Here is a 15,149-nt window from a genome sequence, read left to right as displayed (position 1 = left end):
TGAGTCTATCAATTATTGTATAGAATTACAGAGACACATTATTTGGTATTCCTATTCTTTCTTATTTAGGGTCAATGTTGAAAGTGTTAGACTTGTGGAACCCCTGTTCATTTTTATTTTTTTAAGACGCCTGAACAAGTAAACTAGCCACTCCAGAAGCAAAGAGCCACATGGCGCTGGCCCCACCCAGGAGCTTGCATTAACAAAAAAAAAAGCGTTTTTAACTTTTAATTTTAGGGGTAGCAAGGGAGACCTCAAGGCAATTGCGACCCCTGGCGACTCCTAAACGACGTCCCTGGTTGCTTTGTGTGCATCTTGTAAGGCAACCTCGTGTTATCACTATTGCTGCCAACACTATACAGGCTTCTTCTATGCATTAGGGACATTTGTGCTGCTGTTACTAGAAATGTCTCTTGTTTGCTGCAACTGCAGGTGCTTTGTGTACAAGGAAGGCATGAATTGTAGCTGGCAGGGCTGCACCATTTCTATGCAAAGGAATTATGTTCTACTTCAAGCAATGCTCCACATGTCCTCGCTGTAGGTGATCCAGTTGCAACACCACTATCCAGGCTGTACTTTTATGCGGGTAAGGGATGCTTGCACCACCAGAAACATTATACGTGGTAACTGTGTGCTGGTAGGGTGTGCTTGGCTTTGCTCAGCTGTTACCTATGCCATTTCTGCAGTGTTGGAGAATGAAGCATGCACTGCAGAGTAAGAAATACCAGTCATGTTATAAGAGAAGCTGCACTTGTGCTACTAATGGAGTACTAACAAGCGGCTAACACTTGATCCATCATGACCTAACAAGTGTTTAGCACGGCACAGTGCATTCACACATGCTTGTAAATTCATTTAAGAGACATGTTGCTCTTACAAAACTTTTACTTCAATAAAGAAACTGTGTTCTTAAGTGTGAATATCAAACTGGGTAACCCACAGTAGGCAATCCTGAAACGGTCCTCTTTGTTATATATAGTACTTGCAGATTGTCCATGAATAGATCGAATGTGAAATGTCTGAGGGAGAAAAACAAAAAAAGTTATTTGACCGAAAATTACTGTTTTCCCTCCCGCTGACATTTCTGGGAACCAGATTCCCTACGCCCCCTTACTTACCTGTTACGCACCTTGTGTGCTGCCATCTCCTGCATCCCTTTGCAATGCCGGTTCCCTTCACTCACATGCATGGGAACCAGCGCCGCAGGGACCTCTTTTTGTTTTACACTTTATTCAATCGGGAGGGGGGGGGGCACCCCAGCAACGCCCAATTGGCATTATAGTGAACAAGGGTGTGGGGCACACCCCCGCTTCCCCTTGTTCACTATAATGAGGCCAAATGGGGGATTGATTTGAAATTTTCGGCTGTATGTAATTTTCGTTAAGCCGATTTGCCAACAAATCTCCCGTTCGTTTTTTTTCTTCACACTTTAATACGGATTCCGTACTTGCATGCTCATGTAGGAGCAGTCTCGTTATGGTGGAAAGGTGACTGATATGGCTAAATCGAGGAAGTCCGTTTCAAAATTCGGTGGTGGGGATATATTCCTCCTGAGAGACTAGCAACATGGATTCATTGAAGGGTGTGAAGGGTTTAGAGTTAATGATATGCACTTAACTGGAACATAGGGTTATAGGACGTGCCGAACTTGATAGAGAAGCAAAATAAGTCAAACACTAGAATAAAAGGGGCAGGGTGGGAACAGAGATCTCATTGAAAATAGAACGGCAGTGAGGTGTTTTTGCGTGGAATGTGACAAAAGCAAGTTGATTTGTGTGTTTGCTATTTTGGTTTTGCACTTGAGTTGTGTGGGTACCTCTTCACAGGGTAGTTATGATATGGCATTTATAACGCACAATCTAACTATGGCAAATGTCATCAAGAATTGCTTAAAGGTGTTCTCTTGGAATGTTAATGGAGCTAATTGTGCAATCAAAATAAAGCGAATTTTTGATCATATAAACGAGATGGGCAGATATAGCCTTTTTACAGGAAACACTTATTGGAAACAGGCAGAGAAAATGAGACGGTGGTGGGTGGGGAAGGTTTTTTGTTCATCCTTTACTTCCAGTTCGAGAGGGTTATGTACACTAATTCTAAAGAATTTACCTGTGTCTGAAATTTCATGTAAAAAAGACAACGTACTGTGAATGTACAAAAAGTAATATACAATTTTTGCAATATTTACGCTCCTAATGGGGGAGATGACTATTAGCACAGTTTGTACAGAACCTGGGTTAGGAAAACCTCATATTGGGGGGAGATTTTAATGTTACACTGGACCCAATGAAGTGTTAGTTCAGCATGTTCAGGGGTTATAAAAAAACGTAGGGCCATGATAGATGTTATGGAAGATTTTATGGAAGAGTTCAATTTAATAGATGTGTGAAGATTTCAACAGCCACAAGACAGGCAGTACACATTTCATTTTGGGCATCATAACATTTATTTACTAATCAATCTACTCCAGACGTCTGGTTTACGTTCGCAGAACTGTAAAGGAGGGGATATTTTTCAATCTTGATTTCTGACCACGCACCCGTAACAATGGAGATGTCATTGTCATTTTCAATACCCAAGACTATTTCTGAAAAATGAATATTACACTACTGGATGATGTGGAGGTTATGAGCAAAACAAAATTGTGATTGAAGCTACGTTTTTTGTGGAGAAGAACTGGGCAGCTGATGTGCTTGTGGTGTGTCTGAGAGGCATTTAAATGATGCATGAGGGGTATGTAAGGAAGGCATGGTATCAACCAGTAAGACAGTCACAAGTGATCACAGTTTAAGGGGGTTTACTGAACTCAGGGGGGTGGAAACACGCCTGCCTGAATCTAAACCCAAGAATGGGAGCAAGCTACGACCATCAAAATAAAGATAGCTCATTCCTAGTAGTATCTTCGTCAAAATAAAAGGGCCTATACAAAAACAAAAAAAAAAAGATTGCCAATCCCAACTTCTAAATAATAAACAGTGTGGAAATGATGTAGTTAACAAAAAGTGTCATGAAACAATATGTCAGGATGACTAGAAAGTTGGTTCCCCTTCCCCACAGGACAAGGCGGCACAATTGAGTTATATAAAGTAAATTCTTTACCGTCAGATGGGCCTTAAGAAATACAGTAGTCTGTATGTCAAACAATACGTTTTTAATTCATTGGTTAACTTAAATTGTCTTCATCATTTGCATGAAAAGCATTGTGTATATACATAGAATAGGATTCAAATCGATTGTTAACTAAGGAGTCCTCTTTGGTGGGCCTTTGGGTAGCATCCTAGTTGGTACCTAATGTTGCTTCATATTGGTACCTGGATGATTGATTACTGTAGGAACCTTGAGGGTACCTAATGTTACTTCACATAGTTGTTGCTTTCGTTGGCTGCAAATTAGTCTTTTGCTGATGTACTGTGGAGTTTGTCGCAAAAGGTGAGGTATGATGTCCTTCGCCTTATGTTACTTCACATAGGCGTTTCTTTAGTTAGCTACACATTAGTCTTTTCTGATTTAGTTGGGATTTGATACTCCTCGTGGATTCTGTTGCATATCTTTTACTGATACACTGTGGTATTTGCCTCAGGATTGAGTTGTGATGTCCCTCGACATGGGTTTCCCCAATCGATTATGATTGGTTCTTCAGGAGGGTAGTTAAGTTTTCAATCTGTCACGTTGTGAAGGTTGCTTGGGCACAGTTGATTTGGTGCATTTTATCTTCAATCTGCTTTAGCGCCGATTGTTTTCACTAGCTGCGCGTTACAGACTTTCATGTTTGATCATAGAGTCCATCAGTTTAAAGGTGGAAACTTTGTGTCCTTATCTCTGTTGAGCGGAACGGTGAGACGGTATGATAGCCGCAATCTCGTTTGTTGCTAGGGGCGGCACAGGTGGGCTTGCAACACACTTCAGTTTGGCTAAGCACAAGGGCATGGTTCCAGTTCATATATCTGCTCTCTACAACCAAAAGTCTCTTGCTCAATCAAGGAAGGTTTCTCCCTTTCCAGACAAAAGTTCACCGTAGATTATTCTAAGATCCTTTCCTCAGGGGTTTCCTTTTTTTTTTTTTTTAAAACAGAAGTCTTTTTCTTCCACTTTGAGTCCCCCACGACCAGGCTCAGACTCACTTTTCACTTCACAATTTACCATAGTCCTCTTTCCGTCTGACTCAGGCCTCTGTATGGCACACCCCTTTCACCTTTCACTTTGACACCCCTCCATCGGGCTCAGACTCCTATTTCTTACACAGTTAACTGCAAACCAAAGACTTTCGATTGTGCAAAGGATTTGACTAAACCCTCGCAGGACCACTTCGATTCTCTTCCTCATAAATCATTTACATTTCATAAGTTCTGTTAGCGTGATACATTGAGGCAGAGACTTTTCAATTGGGCACACTTGGTGCCGGACCACTCTGCTATTCAGTATCGTGTGTTTACTTCTCAAAGTTCAGAAAACAATTATCGGCTTTCCCTTTTCATTCGGGTCTTTCATCAAATGCCTTTTCCATTCAACTTCACGGGACACTTTGTTGCTGCCCCCAACCTTCGTTCATACGCAGCCCCGTTTCACAGTTGCCTTCAACTCACTGCCTGTATACGAGGTTGGCTTGCGGTTTTGATCATGGAGTCAAGGGCAATACCATGGTGGCTGCATTTCTCCCCCAATTCCACTAGTCAGGCAGGAGGGCCCCTGGTATCTCGGACATGCATTACAGGATTCTCTGGCCTCACTTCTCCGCCTCACACACGCTGCTTCCGAGTTTGACAGCCCACCAATTACTTGTCAAACGGCCCAAGGGCATCACCCTCCTTGGTTTTATTCTGAGACTTCCCGTCTTGCTTCCTCGATTCAGCTGCAGTATGGAATAGGCCACTCCTTCATGTGCTCGGTCTTGTTCCTTGCCTTGCTCGAAGTGTGTTCCCCTGCTCCGACTTATCTAGGTGGGGAAGGTAAAGGGGATTCAGGTGCAAGTTGTTCGAAGGCAATTGCCTGTCTCTGCCAGACCACGGCACCGGGACCTGTTTGAGTCTGTCTTTCCCCAGTGTGTAAAGGGATTCTATGTCAAGACCGGAGGCTCCCATTATGCTTCTCTTTCTTTTATTAATATATAAATAGAAAGCTCAGCAGCAAGTGTTAATGCACCTTATTGAAAGCGCAGGAGTGCGTGGCAGACAAAAGGTGCATGAAAAAACACAAAGAACTTAGTAAATATTAACGAAAACAGTGTAAGTCCAAGAAAAAACTCCATTTCCCAAGATGCTTCAGGAAAAGGTCCAGCAAAGGGTCACTAACATGTGACTTAGCCCACCAATGAATAACTGGCTGTCCATATAAACAGTCATACAAATTATGTCACTTCCTCTTTCTTGCTGCTCACAGCAAAGATAAGTACCCATTTTTTATCTCTTTGTTCATAAAAAAAAAATTTTTAGAATTTTAAATTTAAATATAGTTTAATAAGGTGAATGATATATTTGCATATTTTATTTAGCGTTCGTATCTATAATCAGTATACGCGCGCGTAACGCGCTTCATTGTCTGTCAGTTGCACTCGATCCTCCGCGTTAGCAGCTTCGCTGCCGCGGGAGGATCTCTGCAGCTGACAGGAGCCCTCGCGTTCGCGAGCGGCCCTGTTAATTTATTCACCCCTCCGTGCGCGGCCTCCGGCTCGCTCTTCACTCCCACAGAGCCCGGGAACACCGCACACGGAGAGCATTTCGCTGCAATGGCCTTCCGTGGCCACTAGAGGGAGCCTCTGCTCCCTGAGTCCTTTCCTCGAACAGCTGGCGCTCGCTTGTCATTTCCGTTGCTTTTACAACGGATTTTGAAAGCGAGCGCCAGCTGCAATCACGAGCCCCCCTTTTCTTTCTTCTGATTCAACGTTATAAAAAGGAAAAGAAAGAAAACGAAATCGAAGGAAGTATCACATATAACTTCACAGAAACAGATTGATTTTTTCTTTTCAGCAAGGTATCGTGCTCCACACCTTCCTTGTCTGAAATTGAGTGGGCTGAGAGAAGGCTGTCTGTTGCCCACTAAGAGCATTTATATTTAAAAAAAAAAAAAAAAAAAAAAAGAGTTGCATTTAAAATTCATTATGGCAGCTCAGTACTTTCCCCAGGCAGATCAGGATTGGTCTGATCATGAGGAGGAAGAGTATCACATAGATGAGGTGGCAATGGCAGACGGCCTCAAAAAGGTGCTGGGATCCTCAGTGGAGACCACCATCAAGAAGGCAGTATCTGAGATGCTCCTGCCTATCCAGCAGCGCCTAGACAGTATGGAGGAGCATCTTCAGGAGACCTCCCCAACAGGGAGAAAGAAAACCCGCAAAAGAAAGATGGGGGATGTACTCCGGCTCGTAGGAGCAAAGACTCCATGACCCCCCCGAGCAAGCCTACTCCTGCCACCGCTGCCGTCTCAGACGCCTTCTCCAGGCTTAAAAAAGCCTTCATGGACAGGAAGGACACCCCTTCCCTCGAAAGACCCTCTTACCCCGAGGAAGACAACAGGGGTATTAGACCCTCAAGCCCAGAGGGAGAACAACAGGGCACTGATGACGAAGATAGAGGGGTCTATGATAACTACCATCCCCTTTCATCCTCTGATGAGGATTCTCAAACTATAGGGTCGCGACCCTCTACCTCTGGGATTGTGGCAGTCCCCACCCCCAAGAAGGTAACGGAGGAACCCCCCACTTCCAGCGGGATGTTTGCTCCAGAAGATCTTGTGCACCCCAGATCCTCTGACTGGGAACCTTCGTCCAGAACAACCAATTACATCATGAACAGACTCCGCAAGCCTCTAGATAAGGAAGTAAGGGCCAGATTAAAGGCAGAATGCCCCCGTCCCAATATTCCTGGAAAAGTAGCCCTCACCCCGGAGCTAGACTCCAAGATGATCACTTTTCTAGGCAAGAATGTGAAAGACCCGAGAAAGGGTATCGACCGTGCTTGGAAGTCCTGTCAGGACAGAGTCCTGGACATTACTGGTCCTCTAGCCAAGATTATGGACCTGGCCGAGGCGGCCATTGATTCCAGTGATCCCATCGATCCAACAATCCTTTCAGGTTGGGCGCAAAGAGCCCTCTGTCTACTGGGTAATGCCAGTTGCGCCATCTCGGCTGAACGCCGTAAAGGTATTTTATACAAAATTGACGGCAAACTAACCGAGCTAGCAGATACAGAATCAGGAGCAACAGCCCAAGGTCTGCTTTTCGGAGACCCATTCATGAAAGAAATGTCGAAATTCGTCGGCACGTTTACAGCCTTGGATAAGGCTCAAGCCTCCATCAGAAGGGTTTTTGCTACTAAGGTTTTCTCCAGGGCCGGACGAGGCAGAGGTCGTTCCTCCGGCCGCTTCGCCTTTGACCGAAGACCTCAGCAATCCCGGGACCAATACAATTCTTGGCAGGACCGCTCAGACACTTTCTTCCCCTCAAGAGGGCGGGGAAGAGGTCGTGGATGGAGAAGAAGTGCAAGATATCCAGCCCAACAGCAAACTACAGGTCAGTGTACCCATAGCAGCGCCTGCGCCACAGACACCCGTAGGGGAGAGGTTAGCTCTTTTTGCACAGGCATGGGACTCCTTATCAGGAAATGCATGGATCAGGGACGCAGCGCGCGGCCTGCGCTTAGAGTTTTTCGCTCAACCTCATCAAACCACTCGTCCTGCACCATTAGTTATGTCCACAGCAGACGAGGAAGCGTTAGATGGCGAAATACGCAGTCTACATCTAAAACAAGCGATTCGCCCCTGCTCAAGCCAAGGCGGGTTCTTCAGTCCCATATTCTTGGTTCGCAGGAAGCAAAAAGTACGCCCAGTTATAAATTTGAGAGCTCTCAACGACTTCATTGTCTACCATCACTTCAAGATGGAAGGGATACACATGCTCAGGGACATCCTGAGGCCAAACGATTGGCTTGTGCGCCTGGACTTGAAGGACGCCTACCTAGCAGTTCCTATTCACCAGGCCCACATAAGCTATCTCAGATTTTCCTGGAAAAACCAAGACTGGGAGTGCACGAGTTTACCCTTCGGGCTCTCCTCAGCGCCTTGGGCCTTTACCAAACTTCTGCGACCCGTAGTAGCTCGCTTGAGAGAACTGGGAGTAAGATTAATAGTCTATCTAGACGACATTATCTTCATGGCTCATTCTCAAGCCCTAGTAGTGCATCAGGCCAGAATAGCCATCGACCTACTGCACAGTCTGGGTTTCCTCAAACTGGGAGAAATCTGTACTCTGTCCATCCCAGAATCTAGAATTTCTCGGATTCTTGGTGGACACCTTGAACTCGCAACTTCATCTTCCCGTGGCCAAGATACATGCGACACGGAGGGAGATCCGCAGACTTCTACAGAGAGACCTCATATCTCTTCGAGAGTTGGCAAGAGTAATCGGTCTCCTGTCATCTTCCATTCAAGCGATTTCTCCCGGTCCTCTTCATTACAGAGAATTGCAAAGGCTCAAGGGTCAGCATCTGAGACGGAGCCTCTCCTACTCTCAACGTCTGACACTGTCGACCTCTGCTCGCACGGAGCTCAATTGGTGGCTCACTCATATGGAAGCTTGGAATGGCAGAGCCATTTTCGGATCCACCCCCGATATTATCATAGAATCAGACGCCAGTCGCTCCGGTTGGGGAGCGAGATGCGGCTCTGTAGCCACAGGAGGGCTCTGGTCACCCCAGGAGCTGAAAATGCACATAAACTGTCTGGAGCTTCTCGCCGGCTCTTTCGCTGTGCGCTCCTTCGCCAGAGGCAAAGCAAGTTGTTGTATCTTACTAAAGATGGACAACATCTCCGCAGTACGGTACATCAATCACCTGGGAGGGACCAAGTCAAGACCTCTAGCGGAATTAGCCAAAGATTTTTGGCATTTCTGTCTGGATCACCAGATCTCGGTGACAGCGGAATATCTCCCAGGGCTCACAAACGTAGTGGCGGACTGGCATTCCCGTCACTCCACAGATTTCAGCGACTGGAGGCTCGACAGAGAAGTCTTTCTCCGCCTCCAGCAAACATGGGGCCCCATGTCTGTAGATCTCTTTGCATCCCGTCTGAACTCCCAGCTACCCATCTTTTACAGTTGGAGGCCGGACCCAGCAGCAGCTGCGACCGATGCATTCCTACAGCAGTGGACCCTGGGGATTCACTATGCCTTTCCTCCATTTACAATGATAGCGAGGACCCTGGCGAAGGCCCGTCAGGAGCATACGGACCTGGTCCTCATAGCCCCGGTCTGGACCTCTCAGACCTGGTATCCAGTTCTTCTGGAACTTTCTTCGGATTTTCCAATCCTTCTACCCCAATTTCCAGATCTCCTTCTGGATCCGTCAGGACAGCGTCACCCTCTTCTCCTCAACGGATCACTGAACCTAGCAGCCTGGAGGATTTCAGGTCAAGGTGGAGGATTCCCGGCATATCAGCCATGGCAATCAACCTCATTGAGGAAAGCTGGGCCCCTGCTACCCTCAAGAGATATTCTAACTCCTGGAGCGCCTGGAGTAACTGGTGCCGTAGGAACAGTTCACATCCAGTTTCAGCACCTATAGAGGAAATCCTAAATTTCCTGGCTTCATTAGTGGAAAGAGGCCTCGCCTATAGGACGGTTAACGCCTACCGCTCAGCTATTTCCGCCGGGCATGATCTCATTCAGGGGCTTCCAGCTGGAGAGCATCAGCTCGTCTGCAGACTCCTTAAAGGAATAAGACTTACAATTCCGCCCCCGTCTCGCTAAGATAAGCTTTGGGATGTCAACAAGGTTCTGAATCTTTTTCTGTCATGGCCGCATAACAAGGACCTGTCTCGGACTGCCTTGTCAGGCAAACTTGCTACACTGCTCTGCTTAGTCTCCTGCAGGAGGGTCTCTGACGTTAGAGCTCTCGATCTGGCGGGCAGGACCTTTTCTCCTGATGGGGTGGTATTCCATTTGCACAGGAGAACGAAATGTAACTCGAGGGTTATTTCGTACCCCGCTTTCAAAGATCATCCTAAGCTTTGCCTAGTTAAATGCTTAAAAGTTTACGAGGATCAGACTGCCCCGCTTAGGACTTCCCCTAACGGGCAATTGCTAATAGCCCTGCGTAAACCGCACAAGGCAGTTTCGTCTCCAACCCTAGCACGCTGGGTGCGCTGGACTCTGACTCAAGCAGGAATAGATACCCTGCATTTCGGGGCCCACTCCGTTAGAGGAGCCATGGCTTCCAAAGCATTTCAGGTCGGGGTACGCCTGGAAGATATCATGAGAATGGCAGATTGGTCAGGTGAATCAATATTCAAGGAATTCTACCTGAAACCACTAGAACAACCAGCATCTATCGTGGTAAGTAAGCTTTAAACAAGCATAATGGGAGCCTCCGGTCTTGACATAGAATAAAGATTTTCCATAATAACTTACTAGAAATTCTTGATTCTATTAAAGACACGGAGGCGAGCATTATCCCGCCCAGCAAGAGAAATAACAGCGCTACCACCTTTGGGTAATAATTGTGCGACTTGTTTGGGAATGTTACTGCTTATTGGACTGACTTATGTATGTCAAGTTAACACACTATTTCTCTCCCACCCCCGTAAGGGGAACTAGGGTTCTCTGATGCATGAACTAATTCTAGTTACTTTCTCTTCTCTGACAGCGGCTTCAGACAAGCCCTCCTGATCGCCTAATCAGCTCTGCTTCGGCTTCAGTCTCGAGATGACCTCAGCTACAGTTCTTCTTTTCACCGTTTTTTTCAAGTTCGCAGCTTTCGAAAGAGGAAGTGACATAATTTGTATGACTGTTTATATGGACAGCCAGTTATTCATTGGTGGGCTAAGTCACATGTTAGTGACCCTTTGCTGGACCTTTTCCTGAAGCATCTTGGGAAATGGAGTTTTTTCTTGGACTTACACTGTTTTCGTTAATATTTACTAAGTTCTTTGTGTTTTTTCATGCACCTTTTGTCTGCCACGCACTCCTGCGCTTTCAATAAGGTGCATTAACACTTGCTGCTGAGCTTTCTATTTATATATTAATAAAAGAAAGAGAAGCATAATGGGAGCCTCCGTGTCTTTAATAGAATCAAGAATTTCTAGTAAGTTATTATGGAAAATCTTTATTGTATATGTGTTCGTGCAGGGAAGTGGGGGGAGCCACAAAGCTCATGTACTTGATCGGTAAAGAGGGAGCAAAGGTTTTAAAGGGGGGTGGATACTGCGTCTCACCACTAGGTGTCCCACACCCGCTGCCCAAGGATCTCCCATCAGGTGATCCTCCTGCACTGGTCCAGACCCAGGGTCTGTATCCAATAGCGATGGCCGTGCCCCAGCCACCTGGATGACAGACCCCTGGGGACTAGTAAGTGAGACACATTCTGGTTTCTCACAGGTATGTTGAAAGGCCTCTCAAGTAAGAAGAAAAAGATGAGGGAGGAGGAGGTGAAGTTACTTGGGGAGGAAATACATAAATTTGAAAAACCATGGAAAATTCAACAGTGGACTTACGCTCTGATTTGAAACACAAGAAAAGCAAACTAGAGAAAATACTTTTGGAAAAGACGGACAGGCTCCTGTTCAGAACGAGATGCAACCACTATGAAGGTGGCGAGAAATGTGATTGGCTGTTGGCTCATCGGCTTAGGGTTATGGAAAGTGAAATGTCAATTAGTGCAATTAAAGGCATGTCTGGTGTTCTAAGAAATGAGCCAGAGGAGATCAATAGGGAGTTCAGAGAATATTACACAAAGCTACACACTTTAGAGGAGAAAAAAAATGCTAATGATTTGAAGGGATATATTGAAGGATGCAACTTAAAGAGAATCAACCCAGAAAAGAGACTTAGCTTGGATGAGGATTTTAGTGTAGAAGAACTTGAGAGCTATGTTTCGCCTGAATGTAGGGAAATGTCTGTGTCCGGAATGGACTTCCAGCAGAATTGTACAACGTTATGCCAGATGTAGTTAATGAACCAATGCTGGTCATGCTGCATTCATCAAGGAGTACAGGATTACTCCCACCCACTGACGACTAGGCATACTTCGATATCCTTACCTCTGAAGAAAGGCAAGCCCCAAGTGAAATGGAGTAGCTACAGACCAATAAGCTTGATTAATACAATTAGACAATAAGATTGTTGCATAAGCATTGGCTATGAGACCAGGGAAGATTTTAACTGAAATTATTGACCCGGGACAAGCAGGCTTTATCAAGGGGATGAATGTATCTGAGAACCAGTGCAGGCTAATCTTGACCTTATATGAAAGTCAGAAATAAGGCAGAAAACAACAAAAGAGGCAGTTTTGTCATTAGATATGAAGAAGGTGTTTGATCGCACAGAACAGAAATACCTGGTGGCTGCATTGGAAGGTTTTGGCCTGGGAGAAAATCTGATAAAATGAATACATCTGCTGTACTCGAAACCGACAGCAAGTGTGAATACAAATGGACTGTCTTCAAGAGGATTCGAACTAGGGATGGGTACAAGATAAGTATGTCCACTCTCCCCACTCCTGTTCGTCCTTGCGATGGAGCCATTAGCTGAAAAGATCAGAAAGGATCTCGAGGAGTCCAATTTGGAGAGGCATCACAAAAACGATAGTACATATTGTGTCAGTCCCAGCATCAATGAAAAACATTGATACCTTCCATGATTACTCAGGATGAAAATGGAAGCTATGCCTGCATCAGAAGCATGTACCAGTCCTGCACTGGTACATGCAGGACTAGTTACAGTTTCAGTTGGTGCCTGGAGAGAATGCAATATCTGGACATCTGGTTAACAAAGGACGTGGATTGCATGATGGAAGTGAATCTAAGAAGAATGACTTGCGTAGATGGAACAAATTGGGGCTGGGTCTTTGGGGTAGAGTGAACGCAATTAAGAAGACTACTGATCCACGTATTATTTACATCCAGAGTATGGTCCCCATGACGGCAAGGAAAAAGGATTTGATAAAATAGAGAAAATGATACAGTCTTTCTTGTGGGAGGGAAAAAAACACGTCTGAAGTTGTGGAAGCTACAGCTATGGACTGAGGAAGGGGGGTTTGGGAGTCCCAGGTTTTTACAATTTATCATCTGGCCTTTGCGGCAAGACACTTGCTTTCATTCATTGAGGATTCAATGGATGTTTGGACACAAGCTGAGACAAGTAGGTGTACACTGCTGTCACTGAGGGCGTTTCTGACATCTGAAGATGCAAGTCGTATCCACCGAACAAATTCTTGAGGGAATGTTGGCGCAGCCTGGTGAAGTTGACCAAGGAAGAGGTCTTCTGCTCCAAAACAAACATCATTATGGCAAAAACCTGAGATGACGTTCAAAGGGAAAACGCTGTTCTGGCCAAACTGGTTCCTGATTGGTATCTAGTGGCTGGGTGACCTGTTCACAGATACAAAAAAATTGATCACTTTTAATAGTTTAACTGCTGAAAAGTGTCTGGAGGATTGCACATTGTTAGGCAAAGTATGAATGCAATACCCTCTGGGAACACTACAAACAACAATGACTACAGGTATAGGAAACCCAACCTTTGGTATAAGCTTGTACTACACAGTTTGGGTAGCGTGTTGAGCAGCCAGGCTTATCTAAAGAGGGGAAATGTGAGCAGTAGTGGAGTTACACAAAGATTCACAGTTACAGGTATTCAAATAAACTCTTACACTCAAGGTTTCTCGCGTAAACAATTATTAATTTATTTATCCGTCAGTTATAAAGCCTTCTTCCCCGGAAGTGCCAGCAAGTGCTGTTTGGCTGCAGGTTCTCGTCGGAGGACGTTGCTGGGAGACTCCTGCCCCGAGTGTTAGCCGTGTGCTGGGCTGCGTCGGCAAGAAGAGGTTTGCCTGTTCTGTCTGCACCGTAACCCAGTGGGAGTTACATATGCCAGAAGTAAAACTTCATCTTTATTTACTGTGCGGTCATTTTGGACTCGCGCTGATGCGCATGGTGGACTCGCGTTGAGGCGCCTGTGTTACTCACTTTGGACCTTTTTCCTTTTGTGTCTCTTTTTGCTTTAGTTCAACTTTAAGCCACGCCGCTTACTGCCCTCTGAAGTCACGAGGGAATGCATTTAACACCACAGGTGCGCGCACCCGCAAACCGGAAGTGCCAGCAAGTGCTTTTTGGCTGTTCGGGTGGAAGGGGGTTTAGGACAACTAATCCTTCCTTTATACAAGCTTTGGGATGTGTATTGATGCGTGAAGTGAATTTGTTTTTTCATCTCGTCACCTTTAAGCAAGTTAAATTGTGAATGTGATTGTGTGGGCAGTGTGGCCACTTTGCATTGTGGGGACGGCATTTTGCTGTGAGCCTGTAAATTGATACAATCTTATGTTTGTGTAGCCTGGACAGCATTGACTTGCGATGTCCTCTAAACTACACAGTGGGCGAACTGTTAATGCGCCTTTGCAGAAAACGGGTAAACCGGACAGCAGCAAAGAGGTCAAGCTTAATGAGCAAATATGTAAACTTCCTGAAAATATGATGTCCAAGCTTACTGAGCGCATCGTTACAAACAACTGTTCGGCATTGCCCATAAATACAGATACTATATGCCACGAAGTAGCATTTGGTTACGCGCAAGCTGGGGACACTAAATAAGGTAACTTACCATCGACTGCTACAGTACACGATAGCCCCAGTGAGACTAACCTCGGGTTGAGACCAAAAAAAAGTTTCAGCATGCAGGAATATGGGATGCCGATACTGATGGACAACTTAGATGGGGACTCAATAGGGTTCCCCTCTGACAACTCGATACTTGCACCCATAGTACTTCTAGAACTCGAAAAGCGGGTACGACTGTCGGCAGGGTTGTCCACTCCGGTGACTGCTCCGATAGGAAAAATTGCTAATGTTCACTAACACTGTAGTGAGGGGGTTTCCCCAATAAAACCTCTAATTTCGAACAACTCCGAGGCGCAGACGCCCATAAGGTCTTGGCCTGTTGCTGGGCCTGTGCCTGATTTGGGAAAACCAAATATCTCGAATAATAAAACTTTGTCCCCGGATATGGTAAATTATGATTCCTTAAGGCAGACAAAAGCAGATGCAAACCCTCCTATACATTTTGAATCCATCTGAGAATCCTTAATTTGTTGGACAGAGGACACAATTACACTCATTATGAGCTGAGAGACTTGAAGACTGCACAACTGCAGATGCTCTCCAAATTAGAC

At 45.5% G+C, this 15,149-nt stretch overlaps 1 protein-coding gene across 6 annotated transcripts in view; it reads right to left on the bottom strand.

The window, feature by feature from the left end:
• Positions 1 to 15,149, bottom strand: part of MTMR3 (myotubularin related protein 3) — a 2,389,252-nt gene that overhangs the window by 1,539,748 nt on the left and 834,355 nt on the right. The window lies entirely within an intron of this gene.

Source organism: Ambystoma mexicanum, chromosome 10 (genome assembly GCF_040938575.1).
Source record: "Ambystoma mexicanum isolate Mex_15411 chromosome 10, UKY_AmexF1_1, whole genome shotgun sequence".
NCBI classification, from domain to species: domain Eukaryota; kingdom Metazoa; phylum Chordata; class Amphibia; order Caudata; family Ambystomatidae; genus Ambystoma; species Ambystoma mexicanum.
Note: the sequence above shows the minus strand (reverse complement) of the source record. Positions and strands in the feature narration are given on the sequence as shown.